Here is a 14,956-nt window from a genome sequence, read left to right as displayed (position 1 = left end):
GAACATTTGGAGACAAGGGATCATCTTATTTCATTCCCTCGGTGCCCCCAGAGCCTAGGATCCAGTAAGACTCTGTGAATGTTAGAGAGGCTGAGCATAGGTGATACGCATGTAGAGCCTGCTCCTATCTACTCGCTGTGTGCCAAGCTAGGGCTGGCAATTGGCCTCCAGGGAATAACTCCAGGATCTCCTCTCTGGAGACCTGGTCTTCCTTTTCCTTCAGTGAGGTAAGGGTATTAACCACAGAATCCAGTATATGCCTATTTCGTAAGCTGGCACAGGGTGAATGAAGCAGAGTAAAAGTAACTTTCTGTTTAGAATGACCATTGGTACCAGAAGGTCTGATTTCTTCCCCCAAAAGGCTATGACACAGAACCCTGTAGGACTCACGCCCCTATGCCCACAGAGCTCCCCTCTGTCCAGCTAATCCTGTGGGAGTCTGGTGAGGTTGGAAGACCTTGGATTTGTACCAGAAGCCTTGGGTTCAAGATATGTCCTAGGAAACGTTAGCCTAGTTCTTATGGGAATCTTGCGATGTTTCTGAGCTTCAGCTTGTACCATTGAATGGGGTGGATAAGACATGGCCAGACCTCTCAGGACTGCTGGGAAGCTGAAATAACAGAGTGAGAACACTTTATAAAAGCTGAAGGGCAAAATAATATGAAGGAGGCTGACCTCTGACATAGAGCAAAATGCTTCATGTGGTAGCATACGGTATGTTAAGTGTTAGATTGGAGATGAGGGTGCTGTAGTTTGTAGGGATGGATCCTTGGAGGAGGTAACATACGATAAGACTAGCAGGAAGACTAGAAGTGGCCAAGAAAATGGGGAATGGGGAGAAAAAAGCCATTGCTGGCAAAGAGAAGAGTATGCACAAAGATCTAGAGATAAAAGCTCCTGGCATTTTGGAAAGAAAACCAGTGGGGCTGGATCATGTTTGGTTCATCCTGGCTGCTTCTACGGAGCCTGTGCCATGGAACTTTCTAGGTTTTGTCCCCATAAGCTGTTGATCAATGACAGCGGCCCCCGTATCCCACCCCACAGTCTGCTCCATACCGTGCACCCTGACTACTCAAGCTTTTTGGTACTAAGCTCTCCTTGACCTCACATCAACTCTTGCTCTGTCATCTTCTGCATTAAATTCAGATATCCACAGTGCCAGGGGCTATGTCTCTCTTCTTTCACCGCTCTCTCCTCTCTCCCCAAACCTTCTCTACCTAACTCTTTTTGTGATCCTCTTCCCCATTCATTTTCTTTTTCTCAGGTACCAGTTTGTTTTAAATGAGAGGTGAGCTGATATTAAACAAGGTCAATTTCACAGCCAATCAGCACAACCCACATGACAAGTATCTGTGAAAACAAGCATCTCAGGAGGGTTAAATCAGGCTAGAAAAGGACTTTCTAATGTCGGGCTTGGAAACATTGAATCTGGAAGGAGACAGATAAGGGAATCCAACCAACCCAAGAACAAGATCCTAAGTGAGTCAGCCATTCAACATGTTTTCTTACTCATCAGGCACAGTGTTGGAGGTAGAGGGACACACTGAAATGTCTAAGATATGGTCCTTGCCAGAAGGATGTTCTAATTTATTTTAGAGAGATAAGAGGAAATTAGAAAGAAAATAGAATGAGCAAACAGCCAACATTTTAGAGAGAGTTTATTAACTTCCCATTCACACGCTTGACTCGGAGCTAAAGAGAGATTATTTTCTTCAAACTTGCTGTTGAGCTATGTTCAGGAGATGGAGTTGGTTGAGTATGTCATGGGCTGTGTTGAGAGCGTGGAGTCAAAAGAGCACCTTGCTCATGGTGTTCAGAATGTCTGGACAAAGAGGGACACTGGGCTTGCTGTGACAGCAGGATCTGGCTTCTTTGAGTTTGGTGGGTAGATTCTCTCTGGGGAGATACCTACAGTGATGGAAACTTGGAACTTCAAGAGCCTATAGCCTCCCACTTAAGGATGGAATCCCTTCCATGATAACCCTCTCAGGAACACAGAACAGCTCAGGAGATAACACAAGGGGTTTTTGGAGTCACATGGATCTGATCTAGCTCCAGTTCTGTCACTTAGGACCGTGGGGGAGTTGGTAAATTTTCTAAGCCTGGAATCTTGAGGCTGGTTGCAAGTAACAGAAAATCCCATTGGAATGGGTTCACATGGTATTTTCTTCTGACAGCAAATGTGTGGCATTTTCCCCCATCCCAACAACCAATTCCCTAATTCTCTGACACCAACTGGGTGTCCAAGAATTCAGGTCAACTCTGACAGTATGGGGAATTAGTACAGACCCCACAGGATAGGAGTTCAGTTCCACAAGACCATCCTACTTCATTTACCAGACAGAGGTCCTGGAGGCAATCTGAGCTTCTGATGGATCAGGTATAAATTCAAAGGACCACAGCTTCCCTTCACAGGTTCAATAATTTGCTAGAATGATTTGTAGAATTTAGGAAAGTGCTTTATTCATACTGCCTGTTTATTATAAAGGAAACAACATGTGTACTACCTTGGAAGCTCTGCAAACCTAGGTATTCAGGTCCCCTGCCCCTGCCCCCTGCCCCAGGGGGTGAGAAGCCCATCTTAAATCATTCATTAGCATAAACTCAGGTGAGACCCAAAGGGGCTGGTATAAATAACAAAAGACATTCCTACCACTTAAGAAATGCGAGGGTTTTAGAGACTCTGTGCCAGCAGCCAGGGACAAAGACCAAATACAGGCACTTTATTATATCACAGAGTTTAATTATGACCAGGGTTTTGGGAGTATTTGTCCTGTGTCATGGACATTCACAGCACGTGTTCTAGCTGTAGACACAGCTGGTTTGGGAGTTACTTCCCTCCCTTGTTCAGCCTCATCCTCCCTTGGTGGTGGCTACATTCTTGGTCAGGATCTTTGCAAGAGAAGGAAAACAGTTGGCTAGCAGACTGTGACTTTTCTTCTCGGAGCTTAGCAACCTCTACTACGGAAAACGTCCCATTCCCGATAATTTCAGCAGAAGACTCTCCAGGTTTCTGTCTTTTGTCTGGCACAGGCCACATGTTCGGCCACGAGCTAACCATGTGGTCAGGTGGGCTCCCCTCCAAGTGCAAGAACCAAGAGTGGGGAATGAGCAGAAGAAAGGGGAGCTTGTGCCACCAGAAGGAAGGAACACAGACGGCAGGAGTTAGCTCTCGGGTTCCTTTCCTTATCTGTAAAATTGGGCAATCACCTCTTCCCCGTGGGTCAGAGGTTTGCTCTGATGCCTTTTCTACCATAGTCTACCCCCGCAGGGCTCCCTCCAGCACGCAGGGTGTGTGCGCTCTGAGTATTTGCCCAGACTGCGGTCCCTTTGGGGAGATGAAACCAGAGTTTAAACACAGTTCCCACTGGACAAAGTTTCTCCACCTTTTTTTCTAGACTTCAGTGTATCCATTCCTCATCCTGGTTATACCGGGAGCATTTACAGAATACAATATTCTTCCTTGGCCTGTATCATCTCACCACTTTATGTGTTTTTTATTCGAGCCCGTATTTCATCTGAAAATGTCAAAACAGTGCCCACACACGGCCAGCACCCAGCCAAGAAGACAGAGTCACTCAATAAGGCCTGCCAAATGGGGTTCAGTGCTTATCTGATCATGAATCACGAAAGCTTTTTGGACAGATGGTGTAATCATATCCGAGAATAATGACCTTTCAAGAGTGATGCTAATTGGATCACATGGCACGGGAGTTTCACATCTGTCACAAGAGCGTTCACACATGGCAGAGACTAAGTTTCCTTAAACTTTGGTTTGTTTCTATCTCCAGAAGTGAGTGGAGCTTACTTCGCCGTGTTCAGTAAATACTCGCCGCGTGCTAACGACATCAATTCACTCAATTCACTCTCTCCCTCCCTGCCTCATTCATTCATCCGTCCGTCAGGCACAAATCTTCTCACTTTCTCCTACGTGCGAGACACTGTTCAACATGTTTTCACTCCGTGAAGATTTCTTTCCAGTTAGGGGAAGCTGAGGAACAACCAAGCAGACCAATAAATAAACAATAAGAATTCACCGAGAGACACTGTAAGCATGGCCAATAGGGGGATCATGAGTGAGTGTGTGGGCATGTGTGTGTGTGCGTGTGCAGGAGACGGACTTGGGAAAGCTGATGGGGCCTAGGCAGTGACATTTCTGCTCATGTCTGAATGATGAGGGACCTTGTGGTGACCTGTGGACAAGGGTGCCTGGAAGAGAGAACAGAGAACAGTAAATGCCAAAGTCCTGAGCTCCAAGTGAACTTGGTTTGTTTAAAGATCAAGAAGGGTATTGCAGAGTAGATCAGAATGAGGTCAGAGAAAGAGGGAGGCACCCTGGTAAGGAATTGGGTTTTATTTGCTTAAAACTCAATATTGGTGAATGCTGACGTTATGCCACCTCACATACAATAACTCATGTAACTGTCTCGAAAATTATGTGGGGCGAGTACAGTTATTAACCTCATTGACAGAGCCAGACACAGAAGCACAGGGCTGTTAAGGTTTGAACTGAGATCCAAACCCAGCACTTGGGTCCAGAATGGAAGCCTCTGTGTGCTTCGAAGCTGGGATAACATCTCCATCTCACATTTTGCATGTCTCTCTGGCTGGGACGGATGACAGAGGAGCTAGCAAGGACAAGAGTTAGGAGGCAGCCGTATGGACGCAGGCGACAACTCACCTTGTTGAGGGCTGTGGCCCTAGAGAGAGAAGCGGAGGGATTTGGGTCGTGTTTTTGGCATCAGGACTTCAGTGGGACCGGCTGTGCCTCGTGACCCAGAGCAGGCATGATACAGATTTCAGAGAGGGCAGTTCTGTCTCTGCTCTCACAAAGTCCCTGTCAAAGGGTGCAGACAGACGCATGCTTGTTATTTACATTGAGGGGCTCATTTGGCAGTGATCTTGGCTTCTGCACCCGTGCAATCCTGGGAGTTCGGTCATGCCACGGAGAGAGGGGAACGCCGTCATCAAGGAGGCCTTGGGCTGGAAACACACGTTTATTTTCCTTGGTCCTCCTCCCCCTTGGATTCTGGATGTACAAATGCAGAGTGAAGTCATGGTGTATTTCCTCTTCCTCCAGCCCCAGTGACCCAGGGAAAGTGCTGGGGGCTCAGTCAGAGTCCTTAGCCATGGCTCAAGCTGACAGAAGCCTTTGTTCTCTGACGTCCTGAGCTCGCCGTGTCCTGAACGTGCCAGGCTGCCGGCCCCTCCAGCCGTCCTGCCCCTGTGTTTCCTTTCACCAAAGCCCTCCCTCCGCTGCTCCCTGCCCTCCTCCTCACCCTTCAGATTTCCACGCAGCATCTCACTGCCTGGAAGGGCCGGCCCTGACGCTTCCCAGCAAACCGGCCCCAAGCTCTGCTTCCCTCCTGCATTTCCCCTTTACTTCGGGTGGAAGTCCACGCTAGCAATCCTTGGGGTGACTGCTAACAGTCCCACTGCACTGCCGGCTTCTCAAGAGCTGGCTGTGTGTGTGTATGTGATTGTGTTTGCATAGGTACACATGCCTGTGTGTGGATTGGTGTGTGTGTTTGTGTGGCTGTGTTTTTGTGTGTGTGTCTGTGCTAGTGTATATGTGTGTGCCTGTGTGAGTGTATATGCGTGTGTTTGTGGGAATGTATATGTTTGTGTCTGTGTGAGTGTGTATGTCTGTGCTAGTATATATGTGTGGTCTGTGTGAGTACATATGTGTGTGACTGTGTTTGGGTGTGTCTCTGTGAGTGTGTGTCTGTACTGGTGTATATATGTGGTCCGTGTGAGGATATATGTGTGTGTGAGTGTATGTGGGTGTGTCTGTGTGTGTGGGTTTGTGTGTCTCTGTGACTATATGTCTATGTGAGTGTGTGTCTGTGCTAGTGTATATTTTTTTATTTTTTATTTTTTTTAAAGATTTATTTATTTACTTATTTGACAGACAGAGATCACAAGTAGGCAGAGAGGCAGGCAGAGAGAGAGGAGGAAGTAGGCTCCCTGCTGAGCAGAGAACCCGATGCGGGGTTTGATCCCAGGACCCTGAGATCATGACCTGAGGCGGAAGGCAGAAGCTTAACCCTCTGAGCCACCCAGGCATCCCTGTGCTAGTGTATTGTGGTCTGTATGAGTATATGTGTATGTGAGTGTATGTGGGTGTGTCTCGGTGAGTATATGTGTGTGTGTGTATATGTGTTTGGGTGGGTGTCTATGTGAGTGTATGTCTGTGTGAGTTTGTGTGTGAGTGTGTATGTCTGTGCTAGTATGTATGTGTGGTCTTTGTGAGTACATATGTGTGTGTGTGAGTGTGTTTGGGTGTGTGTCTGTGAGTGTGCTTCTATACTGGTGTATACACATGGTCCATGTGAGGATATATGTGTGTGAGTGTATGTGGGTGTGTCTGTGTGAGGGGCTCTGTGTGTCTGTGTGACTGTATGTCTATGTGGGTGTGGGCCTATGCTAGTGTATATTGTGGTCTGTGTGAGTATATGTGTATGTGAGTGTATTTGGTTGTGTCTGTGTGAGTATATGTGTGTATGAGGGTATGTGGGTGTGTCTGTGCTAGTGTACATGCGCGTGTCTGTGTGCATCGGTGTATTTGCTCTTGGTATCCCCGTGTCTGGCCAAACACCTGTCATACATGGGCAAGAACTGCAAAAAGAGGTTTCAGGCTTTAAACAAAGAAGTCAAGGACGAATCGTGACGACGCAGAGAGCAGGAGCCGCAGAGACACAATCATGCGTCGGCCCCTGTAGTCGGAGCTAGGACGGCTTCCTCACGCTCTTGGCTCCCCGAGTAGGAATGGCCTGTGGGAAGTCGGAGTAAGGACATTAACCCTGCTGAATCTGGCTCTTCCTCAGGGCAAAATCCCTTGGCACGCTGGCCGGTCAGGCTGTAGCTCGCAGTGAGCAGCTTTTCCAGTTGAAATGTTCAATCATTTTTCTTTCGTTATTTTTCCTCCCCTGGGCAAATTTACCTCCGCACAATAATTACCTTATTCAGATTCTTTGAAAATGTCACTGGGTTTGATAGCTTCTCTGGTTGGATTTGCCCTCGTAGGCAGATGGGAGGGCTTTGACAGTATTTATGTCCCACTATGCAGAGTGAGCAGAACAGAGAAAAATGGGCAAGAAACACTTAGGTTTGGAGAGATGGTTACTTGGAAAAAAGCAAGTTTTGAAGAACAGGAAAAACAGAGCCATCGATTACTTTATTTTTATTTTTATTATTTTTTTAATATTTTATTTATTTATTTGACAGACAGAGATCACAAGTAGGCAGAGAGGCAGGCAGAGAGAGAGGAGGAAGCAGGCTCCCTGCTGAGCAGAGAGCCCCATGCGGGACTCGATCCCAGGACCCTGAGATCATGACCTGGGCCGAAGGCAGAGGCTTTAACCCACTGAGCCACCCAGGCGCCCCCATTGATTACTTTATTAAATATATCTTAAAATTTTGTGTTTTCAAATGCATTATTTTTTTAGCCATCATTCATTCATTCATTCATTCATTCATCATTGTCCGCACTAGACTTTCACAGTATATACCCCACATGCTGTAGGGGAAAGGACCACAGACCTAGAATTCGGAAACAAGACTTCACCGTGCGCAAGATCTGCCTGGCTGGGAAGGAGGGGGAGTGTGCCCACCAGCAGCTCCCTCACACATTAAAAAGTCAAGACTTTCCTTTACACCTGAGTAAAACCCAAGACCCTTCCAAGGTTTGCCTTGTAATTCCCGGGGAAGAGGAGTCTTGTGACCCTCCGGCAGGGAAGGTGGAACTTGAAGACACAACCCAGAGGAGAAGGAGGAGGACCTTGGGGTTGGGAGTCAAACTCTTTGCAAGAGTTTTGGAAGGGTTACAAATGACATATATCTGTAAGGGGACACCAGATTTATCCCACAAAATATTTAGGATCATAGCAGGTCATGGTATTTATGCTGGGGAGTGAAACAAACAAAGTCTACGTAGGAGTTACAGCATCTGTCCAGGAGAATAAAATATTATGACATCCAGATTCTGTTTGCTGGGCAAGATCCTTTTCATTTCCAGAATAGGTGACCTGAAGGTCTGGAGTTACAGAGGGACTGATTTCCTGGCCATATGTGCCTTCACTGTGTGGGAGTCGAAGGTGATTTTAGTCTGGTCTCTGTCCTCTGGGTGTTCCTTGACTGGTGGGACAGAACACTAGAGACGGCCCAGACTTGAGAGCGACAGTGTTTGCGTAGCTTAAACTAGATTACTTCCAGGAGGAAACAGGGGGATATCTAAAAGTGAGCCCCAAAGCATTTCACTTCTCCAAACACCCCGGTTGTGAAAATCTCATTCTGGATGCCCATCACAAGCTCACACCAGACATTCAAGGAACCACGGGGAGATGGACTTGGAGGCCCAGCAGAGCCTCTCACCTGGGGCCAAGCGACTGTCACCAGTCACCTGGTGACTGAATCTACAGTGTCCCAGAATCTGTAGAGTAGATTTCAGAGCCACACTGAAACCCTCTCACCGCTCGGATGCTGCTGGCTTATGGGACTTCAGCGCTAAAGTGGGTAGGGTCAGGAACGCAGGACTAGTTATTGGTGGTCGCTGTGGGGTCTGGATATCAGAGACTGGACGGTCAGCTTCCTGGCTCAGAGGTGGCCTGGCTGCTCAGGACATGGCGGGGTGGGGAGTGATGGGGCGCGGGCCAACGACATTAGGTTCTTGGCATTTCACTTGACTCTCGGCATTTTGCTCGGTGGCCATAGTGGAGGCTGTTTTCACATCAGGCTGGAACTACAGCTCATTATTCTGAGTTTTACTTTTGGACGCTTAGCTTCTGATCTGTTTATCTCCCTGTGAGCTAACTTACCTCCTTTAATAATTCCTGTTTCTGGGGCTGCCTGGGTGGCTCAGGGGGCTAAGCCTCTGCCTGCAGCTCAGGTCATGGTCTCAGAGTCCTGGGATCGAGTCCCGCATCGGGCTCTCTGCTCAGCAGGGAGCCTGCTTCCTCCTCTCTCTCTCTCTCTCCCTCTCTGCCTACTTGTGATCTCTCTCTCTGTCAAATAAATAAAATCTTTAAAAAAAAATAATTCTTGTTTCTGCTCAAACTAGCCAAAGTAGACTCTGTTGACAACTAAAAACCGTGACTGGGCCACTATGTGTTTGAGGGACCTTGTCCTAAAAGTAAGATCAAAAGGGAGGTTGGAAAGGAGGGAGCGAGGGTGGAGAGAAGGTTGACCAATGGATGGAGAATCCGAAGCCTCTGGTTACAGAACTGAGCAGTGACTCTGGGCAAGTTTTTTCTTATTTCTTAGCTCTAGAGAATTCATAGTATTCTGGGTAAGGTATTTAAAAGTTATTATTATTATTTTTTATGAGTAAGTTTTAAAGGTCCCTTCTGGTTTAAACATCCTTTGAAACAATGTGATAGTTCAATGTTTTATATGATATTTGCTTTTTGAGTCTTTCTTTTTGCCATCGAATGAGTAGAATAAAGTAAGATTTAGACGGGACCAGAGTCACTGATTTAGATCAGTCCAAGAAAAAAAACAAAACCCATTACATTTTCTTCAGGAAACTGTGGGCAGCAGCCTCTCCCTTTCCCCCACTACAGGGCTGGGGCTCAGGGAAGAAGGCAGAGCTCCCCATGCCTGGAAAAGGCTTCTCCTTGGCTGGCAAGCTTTGCATCATGAAGCAGCCCATTCCTGTCTTTCATAGTGTGATAGAAAAATCCATGAAATGGAAATATAAAAGAGACATTTATCGAAATCCTCAGCGTGGTTAAATCGGCGAACTGTGCACCAGCACATTTATTCTTATTAAGCACTAAAATGGCAGAAACAAGGGGTTGTCCCTGTATCCCCCAGCAGACCCAATAAGGTGGGAAGACTACCTAGCAAAGTTTCCTTCTAGAAGACCACGTGGGCTGGCCAGCTTCATGGTATGGGGTGTGTATCAAGATGGTGGGGTCTGAGCTTTGTGTCCCTCTCTCTGAATGAAGGCACTGTCTCTCTGGCTGTAGATGCAACACCCTGTTTCAGGGACAGAGGAGGCCAGAGCAGGGGACAGCCTGTCTGTCATGAGGAGAGTCTCAACATTTCCAAATTCTCCTCTACCCAGAAAGAGAAGCGGTGGTGAGACTAAGCTGGGATTCCAGCTGTCGGGGTTGGTTTTCTGTGTCAGCGCGGCTGATGCTTCCCAGTTGTTTGGTCAGACACTAGTCTGATGTTGCTGCGAGGGTATTTTTAAGATGTGCGTGACATTCAAATCAGTAGACTTTGAATAAGGCAGATTACCCTTCCTAAAGTGGAGAGGCCTCATCCAATCACTTGAAGTCCGGAAGAGCCAAGACTGAAGTTTCCTGAATAGGAAGGAAATCGCAGAACGGCAGCACAGAAACCTGGCCTGAGTTTCCAGCCCATTGCCCTGTGGAGTTTGGACCCAAGACCACAACATCAACTCTGACCTGAATTTCCAGCCTGTCCTATAGTTTTCAGACCAGCCAGCCCCCACAGTCTTCTGAGCTGGTTCCTTAAAATCTCCCTCTCTCTCTATATATATATCCAATCTATGTCTATCTATATCTGATCTATATTTATCTAGCTCCTCTTGGTTCTGTTTCTGTGGAGAACCCTTCTGATTATTCTATCAGTCCTGTTTCTTTCCCCATTCATAGTGTTTCCTCCATATTGTCAATTTCTTCACCTGTAGAATGGGGATGAGACAACATCCCTATGAAGTCCACTAAGAGTTTTTGGAAATACACTCCCATCACCTTCCGTGTTAAGATCTCTTCCTGGGCTATAGTCTTTCAGTTATACGAATGCCCAGGCCCCCTCTGAGAGTCTGGGTCAGCGGACTCAGGGTGGGCATTGGGCATTCAGTCCTTAAAATGTGCTTCCAGATAGGATGTGTAGGGGAGCACAGTTGGTTAAGAATCTGACTTTTGGTTTTGATTCAGGTCAGGATCTCAGGGTTGTGGGATTGAGCTCTGCATTGGGGTCTGTGCTCAGGGTTAAGCCCTTGGGATTCTCTCTCTCCCTCTCCCGCTGCCGGTTCCCTCCACTCACACGTGCTCTCTTTCTCGGAAATAAATAAATAAAGAGGGTAAATAAAAACGTACCCTAGATAAGTTTGGTGTGAGGGAAGCTGAAGACCATCGACTTGGTAGAACACTGGACTTTCTTCCCATCCCAGGAGTGTGATGATCTGTTCACTCTCACCATCTCGCACACCAGTGGAGATGTGTGGAATTTTCATACCTTCCTCTCTGACTGTTCCCGCACACACTTTAATCCGACTGAAGTCCACCCCAGCAGACACATGCTCTCAGGTTCAGCAAACTCCTATTCATCTTTGAAGGCTCTGCAGAGAGGCCACGTTGGCCGGGTCTCCAGGGCACTTGCCTATACGTCCAAAGCCTCTGTGATGACACTGATGGCATCTCACGTTACCATGGTACCGTCTACCTGCTCTTCTCTGGTGGGCTGCAAGCCCTCAGAGTGGAGCCTCACATCTTGGTGTCCTCATGACCCTACGTGGTTCCTGACATATAAAGTTCATTAAATTTTTGCTGAATTTAAATTGCAAAGCAAGCTTCTCTTGTATGGATGCCAAGCTCACCAAGCAACCTTTTGATAATTTGACTTCCCCGGTGGCTGCCAGGGATGGAGCAAATGCGTGTTCCGACAGATGTGACTGTCTGAGCCACACGACAGGGCATTCATTTTTAGCAGGGAATTAATAAATTGGAGTCTTGGTTTACACATACAAAGTTGGCTGAATAAATGGCTTGCTTGTGGTCATAGCTCAATTACGCAAATACAGATGATCCTCCTAGCCTATTATTTGCAGACTGATTTTTATTTATTTTCTTGAATTGGCTCTTGTTTTCAGCCCTGACTTGTTTCCTCTCTCCTCCCTTTTTTATAAGCACCGATGTCATGTCACCGCTAATGTCCCCGATGGTTGGACTCAAATCCAAGGCGGGATCCGCCAGATGTGGGTACCGTGGGTCCCAGCCCCATTCCTGATCTACCTAGATTGCTGCGGCAAAATGTAGCTCGGGACGGTGTCTGCGTGCATGCCGTGAGGAAGACAGGGCCCTCACTTCTTGGTTGGAAGGTGGGTGGTGAGGGCTGAGTCACGCTGACTGGTGTAAGTAGACTCTGATCTTCCCGCCCTTGAGGTCTGAGACAGATGGGCCATCTCATGTACTTTGCTCTTCGGAGCTGCTCTGACTGCGGACATTGGCATTCTAGCTCGGTTGCATAAAGCAGGCTCTCTTTGGTGGCTGTTGAAGGCTGTAAGCCCCTGGGCAGAGGAGTTTTCCCCAGATGAGCCCTGGAGTCAGTGCAGGATAGCCAGAATCCCCTAGCTAGGGATCGGTGGGTGTAGGTCCCAGCTCTGCCTGCTTTGGTCCCTGTGCCTCCCTCCCGCCGTGGTCTTACCACCTGCGTGCACATTGTGGGGCTGCTGCAGGAATGAGACCCCCTCCCAGCCTACCATCCCGAGGAGCTACTGATCTTATGCTGAAGAGGGGAGGGTGACAGGGGCCGGAACAACCAGCCCCCCTGGCTTGTGCAAAGACATGTGATGAAACCGTAACACAGCTGCCCAGGAGACTGAGTGACCGCACCAGCCCTCTGCGTTCTCTCTCTGAAAGTCTGATTTGGGGAGGTAGGGTGGGGGTCCTGATGCCTGGAGCAGCCTGGGGTGGGTCCTTCAGCCACTGACGGGGTGCTCTGTGTCCTGTGGGGGTTTGAGAAGGCAGTGGGGGCCGAGACGAATCAGGGAGAGCAGGTACAAAGCAGAGCCCAGAGGTGGGAGCTGGGGTGTGGATGTGGGCAGAGACCAGGCTGGAGCATGGAGAGGCCCCAAGCTGAGTGGGGGCAGGGCTGGTTCCAGGACACAGCAGGGCGAGTGTCATGGAGGAGAAGAGCCTGCCGGGGAGCCGTCTGTGCACTGTGCTGGGCAGTGACTCTACCTGTCCACGATGAAGACTACAGGTGGCTCTCCCAGCCCCTCCTCCCTCTGACCCCAGCCAGGCCCCCCCACCCAAGAAGCTCTCTGTCTCTTCCTGGGCCAATCTCAACAGACAAGAAATAACCACGAGGAACCCCAGATCACTGCTTCTCCCTCAAATTGCTTCATAATATGCCTGAGCCCCATCCAGAATTCTTAAATTACGTTTTTCAGGGAAGGAGCCCAGGAATATGTATTTTTAAAAAAAGCTTTCTAGGGAATGCTCATCTGTCTCTCCAAAGGGGCTTTGCTATGATACGTCCGAGTACTTTTTACAGCTTACCCAGAAGTCGACACTCAGTCCCTGGTTCACCTTTTATGGCTCCTAGTCCTCTTTCACAGACAGCGCTAGGGAAAGGGCAGGAACTTTGGACATATTTAATGATGCATGCAAGGCCCGGGAATTAAAGGCCACAGTAAGCACACACAACCAAGCACACAGACGTTCCCAGATGATTGCATGTGATTCGTTCCACGGGAGAGAAGCGTCTGCTGCAGGAAAATGACAAAGGGCCAAAGAGAATGAAAAAGAAACCGGAAACCACCTACATTCTCTGTGCGCTCTCAGAGACGGCCGATCCCAGGTGCTCGCGCGTCGTCTGTGGCTTTGGATCGACACGGGGTCATGCTGTGTACGCTCTTTTATGACTGTGCCCAAGCAGGGATTTCATTAGGAAATCATTATCAAAAATATCTCAAGGATGGGATATGGGAATCCAAAATTAAAAGTTTGGGATCTCCCCCAACCCCAATATGTATCTGACATGTACATCCATCCATACACATCCTCAAAACATAGCATGACACATTAAATATTTAATTTGAACACATGATATGAACGTATTTTCACTGTATTACTTTTCTGCTCCCTCTTTCCAATAATTTGGTGATCTGTTAATAATTGTAACAAACTCCCCTCAAAGGTGGTGCCTTCAAACAACAATTCATCATTTCTCGTGGTTCTTTGGGTCAGCAATTGGGGCTGGGATCAGCCAGACACTCCTCCTGGTGAATTCACCTGTAGGATTCTCAGATTTAGCGAGCAAGGATATCCCGTTAAATGGGAACCTCAGATGAGCCGTAGCTAATTTTTAGGGTAAACATGTCCACGTGATATTTGGGAGAGAATAATGGCAGCAATTACACTTTCTACCATTTCAGCGGGTCACCCTCCTCACCTGGGGTCACTCATTCTGGTTGGAGCGCCCTGGTTCCCCTCCGGGTGGCGGCTCACCTTGCTTTAAGCTGGATGGGAGCTCATCACAAGGTGGGCTCAGAGCAGTGTTTCGAAAGGGCAAAGGTGGCAGCATTGAGGTCATGCAGTGTCCCTTCATCCTCCTTCTAGAGGTCCCAAAGTCACAGGCCAGCCCGGTTCAACAGATGGGAACGAGGCTCTTACTTTTTGTTTTTTTTTTTAACATTTTTAAAATTCATTTGACAGAGAGAGAGAGAGAGAGATCACAAGTAGGCAGAGAGGCAGGCAGGAAGAGAGGGGGAAGCAGACTCCCTGCTGAGCAGAGAGCCTGATCCCAGGACCCTGGGACTGTGGCCTGAGCCGAAGGCAGAGGCTTACCCCACTGAGCCACTCAGGCGCCCCACAGACTCTCACTTCTGATGGGAGGAACAGCAAGGTGATGCTGTGAAGGCCCTGGATCTGGGGTGGGAGGCATTCTTGCAGCCGTCTGTGCAAGCAGAGAGTCAGCATCCTTCTCTAGCATCGACAACATGGCCTTTTATTCTACTGTGCCATGATTGTTTCCCATGGTCCATATTTGATATTTAGATTTGATGCCAAGAACAGGATTTTTTTTTGTGTATTTGTCTGATTTTCTTGTATACTTTTTTTTCCTTTAAGAGTTAAAAACAGCTGCCTGGGTTCAGAGCCCAGCTTTAGCACTTGCTAGCTGTGTGTCCACGGGGAAAATCACTTGACATCTTTGAGACTCAGTTTTCTCATCTGCAAAATGGACACACCACTGTGACTCA

The sequence above is a fragment of the Mustela putorius genome, unplaced genomic scaffold (genome assembly GCF_011764305.1).
Source record: "Mustela putorius furo isolate JIRA1106 unplaced genomic scaffold, ASM1176430v1.1 tig00003875_pilon_pilon_pilon, whole genome shotgun sequence".
NCBI classification, from domain to species: Eukaryota; Metazoa; Chordata; class Mammalia; order Carnivora; family Mustelidae; genus Mustela; species Mustela putorius.
This window is presented reverse-complemented; position numbering follows the sequence as displayed.